The sequence below is a fragment of the Mastigoproctus giganteus genome, chromosome 12, assembly GCF_048544385.1.
Source record: "Mastigoproctus giganteus isolate SK-2022 chromosome 12, ASM4854438v1, whole genome shotgun sequence".
Lineage (NCBI taxonomy): Eukaryota > Metazoa > Arthropoda > Arachnida > Uropygi > Thelyphonidae > Mastigoproctus > Mastigoproctus giganteus.
In genome coordinates, this window is record NC_143586.1 from 137,996,443 (window position 1) to 138,002,277 (window position 5,835).

Here is a 5,835-nt window from a genome sequence, read left to right on the forward strand (position 1 = left end):
CCCATTGCCCCAACAGACTCCAGCTTGTACAGAAACCTTCCATGTGAAACTATCAAATGCTTTAAGCCCAACTACATAATCATGACAATTTCACAATTCATCAGATTGATCAAACAGGATTTTCTCTTGGAAAATCCACATTGTGATCCATTTAGGATATTGTATGTAGAAGATAACCTCGCAATACATCTGTGACCACAAGGCTCCGCACTTTTTCCTCCATGAAGTTAAGCAAATTATAGTTATTCAATATAATCCTTAGCACCCACCTCCCTTTGTGTATTGGCAGTACTTCTCTAATGCAAGGGGATTAATTACTCATGACTATAACGATGACCTCACAAATAACGCTAAAGATTTTCCACACTCCTTTTGCAGTCTCTTTCAATGGGACCAGTTAAATAACATCAGCACCTGGACCTTACTCATGTTCAAGCGCAGTATTTGGTTATATCTTCTTCTATAATACCAAAATTATAAAACTTAGTGCTCAGGTATATATTAGAACAACCGCAACCCGAAAGAGACTTTCTACCGTGAAGACTGATGTATCTATTTAGGGTACGAGCAACGTATGCTGGATTATCCATCTGCTGTTTCTATTAACAGTGTACCAGGCATTGATTAAAATTAAGCACGTCAATGAAATAGCATGTCCCGTGCTTTTCATTGGTTTCTTAGGATCAGTACCTGGTTCAGGAGTAAAGCAATGAAGGAAAAACAACTTTTCCATTAAGAAAAAAGAAATCGGTTAGGCAAAATTATAACTTCGGAAATCGTAAAATATAAACGGTGATACTTGGTCCAATTTTTACGCCAAATTCGAGAAATAACCTAACATGAATAAAAGGCAAGACAGATCCCAGTGCCTTTTTATTGAAACACCCTGTATAAAGATCCTTAATCTAAACCGAAATATCCGTATCTTAAGACACGCTACGCGCACTTATTTGCATATCTGTTGCTCACTCTTGTTTACCAAGCACATTACGAATGCAAAGATAGGGCAGTAAACTATTTACGATTCAAAGTTAAAGACGGAACGAAGGGTGTTTATCTGCAATCAAATGAATGTCACTTTGGCTTCATAAATCTTGCGGATTCACTTGTGCGTAACTGTATATTTTATTTATAAGGGTGCACTGATGCATCCTTGGAGAGATGGGAAATGCAGCTTCCACAAATTGGACATGTCATTTGCTTCATATATTCACTTTGAAAGCGGATGTTGGTCATCAGTAAAACTTGGGAATTGGTTGATTGTGCGAAAGAATGCAGTGGAATCTGCCAAAATAATATCAGTGTAAATCCGCAGACTGTTTTATTGCTCGATAATAAAATTTGCATTCATTTCCGCTATGGCTGTTGCATGTATTATATGTGCAGGGTAGATGACTGATGAATAGCTGTTTCGGAAGTTTTTCTGGCGCATCGAGAACTTTGGTCATGGTGTGCCAGTTCATAATCATCTCATACAGTTTATGGGGTATAAATTCCGTACAGGTGAGTGTTCAAGCGCAGATTGCGGATATATCTTTCAATGACCGCCGTTTTGCATCCAGTGATTCTTTTGACTAGCATTTGTGCTGATGTAGTCTCACCCCCAAAAAAAACTGGAAATTTAATTCTACAGAGAGATCCTTCCCCATCTGCCGCAACTTTACTGCTGGTGCCACTCAATTTTTTCCTTATAAGCTAGAAAAACAAATTTACATTTTCTGTAGTTGGAGAAAATGCTGTTTGACTTATAAGAGGTGTCGGCCTTTCCTCAACTTATTCAAAGAGAGAGAGAATCTTTAACTGGTTACAACTAAGTATTACAACTTTCCCTTCACGGCCGAAGGTTGTTATTCAGTTATCTTATTTCGAATTCCTTACCCGACCTACCACTATCAAAGTTTTGATAACCTCTCTCTCTGCTGTTTCCATAAAAGTTAACTAAATATTATGGAATTGATTTTCTCCAATGGAACAGAACTCGATTCTTTTTGGTGATCACCAGATTACTTCAATCAACTCCATAAGTGCGGATAAAGTAAAATACTGAACATTAATGCAGCCGTGAGTATTCACTGAAGAATGAAAAAAGAAATTTGATCGATTATATATAGAGGGTAAACGAAAAGTCCCTCTGCACCAGTTGAAACCAGTATACGGTTATACGAGGTTATACCTTGTTGGCGAAGACTCATGCCAGTCCAGTATGGGTGGCACTGCTAATGAAATTCGCTATTATTTCTCCTCAGACCACCGAATTTTGGTGTGCAATGAAAAGTGCAGCTGTTTGGACAGACTGCACTTTTTATTGCACCCCACAAATAAAAATTAGAGGAGAGTAAGATTGGGTGATCTCGATGGCAAAATGCTCCTTGAAATTAGGCGGTCACCGAACACATCACGTAGAAGCACAATGGATACGCGAGACATGTACGCTGTAGCACTATTCTCCTGGATAGTGCTACAGCGTAGCTCCGGGCAAATTTTCCCCCAGTGCAATGAAAAGGTACAGAATCATATCACGTTAACGCGCTGAGCTAACTGTTCTCAATTACCCGTCGTCATGATATGAAACACTACACCAAACTTTTGATAAGTGCAGTCGATGTAAATTAATCGCCGACCACAAGAAAACGGATGATTTGGGAGTTGACGCCTTTCCTCCAATTAATGGAACCACACTTGACTACTCAAGATGGCTTCTCCATTAATAAAGTCTCAAACCCATCGGCAATATTGCATGCGTTTCACATTCTTGAACCGCGTTATCTTATATGGATGCAACTTCAGATGTTTTTAAGCGTTTTCTTTATACAACCATAATGTGATGGTTGCTTGCTGTGATAATTGAACTAACCTTTTTTTGGACTTCTCATGACGTGATCACAAATGTCCAGTTCTTTGTTCTCTGTTAAAATTCATGATCTTCCAGTCGAAACCGATTAGGTTTTTCCTAAGCTGGTTAATCAACTGCTGTACTATATTATGATGTGGTACACGAATATCCGGATATTCCGCCAAATTTCTGTTTGACTTCTCTATATATTCACCTCCACAATGAAACGCATGTTGCACAAAAACCAACCAGGTCTCAATTGAAAATGCCATTTTCACAATAAATACACGCGTCCAAGCAGCTCTCTTCATGGCACGACCGGTCGAAGGGAGGTTGTGTTGTAAACAGTGAAAATTTGACATTTTCCTCTTTTCTTTTGTAGTTTAAAATTTACACTGTTTTTCATAATTACTGAAGATTTCTTAAACACGTTCCTGAACGTAAGGTTACTGTTTATCTATTATACGGCTTCTCACATCAACATGACCAAAAATTGTCCAAAAAATTAACGTCGATTTCTCTAAAATCTGACAGTGAAACGAGCCGAGGCCCAGTCTTATTAATATCAACACCTGACCAAGCACCTCTAAATGTTACATGTAAAGTACAAATCAGTCCTGTAAAATGTTGAGATAACTGCTACTTCTCTATACTCGTCCGGAATGAGCATTTATTTTTAGAGGCAATTAACGAAATCACTGCCAGGTGGGAAGGAGCAGCAGTGCGTAGCACACGCTCCTTGATTAGACCGGGATTCGAGCCCGTCACCACCAAATACGGAGGATGCGGAAAGGTCAGGGAATGACCACCGCATATTCCCGGAGCAATATGGCCTTAGTTGTTAATGCTCCTAAAAACCAAATAACAAACGAAATCACTATTTATTTGACCCAGAAACCTGATAGAATCACCTCAGCAGCTGAGGATATCCTTCGAAAGTCCTAGTGACGAGTAGATCCATTAAGATGCCACTTCATGGACAATTGCCTGGTCTCTTGATTAATTAACCCGATAAATCACAAACTTTACTATTAGTAATAGCAAATACTGCAAGAAAGCATGCTTATAAAGCATCAGCCATAAATAAATAAATAAATAAATAAAAACCTTTCCACATCACCTGTCCATTCCCTCCAATAATTTGTCTAATTCTTCCTTAAATTTATTAAAACTACCCACTTCGACAACAACCGATGGAGGTTTGTTCTAACAATCAACCACCAGCTGGCTGAAGGCAAACTCAAGCACATTATCCTTCAATTTATTCCCCATTCTCTGCGTAGTCTCAGCAAGAAGAAGAAGAATGTGATCAGTATTGAGCTTACTTCATCCATTCAAGGCCTTAAACACTGTTTTAAGGCACCTAGTCTCCAGACGTTACAATTTGCAGAACCGAAGCTTTTCTTGGTAAGATCTTTTGTTCCCTTCACCAATTTCGTTACCCTTCTGTGCACCCATTTAGCAAATCTACAACCTTCCTAAACTGAGACCTACAGGTCTCAAGACATGGCCTAACCATTGTCTCGTTCAATGATAATTACCTTCTTATCCCTGCTAGCCAAGTTCCTGTATATCATTGACAAAACTCCATGAGCTATCCTGGAAAGCTTGCCTGCATTGCTCAGAGACTTTCATATCTGACTGCACAATTACCTCCAGGTATTTTTTCACTTTCCACTTCCCTGAGTGTAGTACCACACAGTTGGTACATTTCTATTCGGTTATTGCTACCCATATGCACTACTTTGCATTTGTCAATGTTAAACTTCAATTGTCACTTCTCAGCCCATTTGCCCAACTTATCTAGATCCAGTTGGAGTAGCATACTGTCTTTACTGTCGTTAACCACCCTGCCAACCTTTATATCATCTGCAAACTTGGACGTTAAGCATTACATGTCGTCATCAATATCATTGATAAATACAGACAACAATGGGCCCAACACCGAACTCTGGGGGACTCCACTAATAACATAAGACCATGAAGAGCAGTGTCGATTGATTACCACTCTATCTTCTCCCGCTCAACCACCCCTTTATCCATAGCAGTAACTTGTCTGAGTTCTTGGCAAGTTTCATAAGAACAGTCTTCCAAGAAATTTTAATTTTTCGAATATCCTTCACATGTCATTGTTTCTCAGTCGAAAAATTGGGACGTTCCCCTTCCTCCTAGAGGGTTCTTAAAGGGTGTCCTGGGGTGTGGGGGGTTGTGAACCACTATTGCAATGAATTAAAAAACGTAAGTTGTTAATTTATTTTCTTCAGTGGATAATAATAGCTATTGTCTACTCAGCTTTCGATCCTGGCGATAAAGGGAAAGTATTTGCTACAAAGAAGTGTGGTCGAATATTCTATTTTTAATCGCATTCACATGGATGTCTTATTCGTTGTGATTGTACTTAATTTCACTTATTTTTACAGTATCATTAAAACATTAAATTGATTATGACAATTTAGTGCATCGACTTGTGTTATTCTTATTAATAGAACCTCTCTATTTTATATATACACACACAGTTTACTGGATAAAATAAAATTTAAAAAAAGAATGCGCCCTGACAAGAACAAGTAAGCGGGATTTACATAACTTACAAACCACATTGTGTAAATTCGCTCTACATTAATAGTTCACACTACAGAGAAAAATGTTGCTAGAATGATCAAATCTTTATTATAAAAATTCACATAATTATACACGCAATAACAAGCTCGTTTTAAAATTCCACTCAGGTTGGTTGCCACAGTTGTTTACATCGCAAGGCTGTAGGAGGAATCCTCCAATAAATGCTGTCCTTGCGATCACAGTAATTATCTTTACCTTCTAAAAGCTTCATTATCTGAACAGGTTGATATTGACACTCTCTGTATAACACAGTTCTTTATGTCCACCTGCATAATTGTCCGTATAATTGAGTTCTTGATGTTAGACAAGGTCTACCATTCTACCGATTTGACCATTTTAAAGTCAAATATTTACGCTACGGAATCAGCTTAATTTTGCAG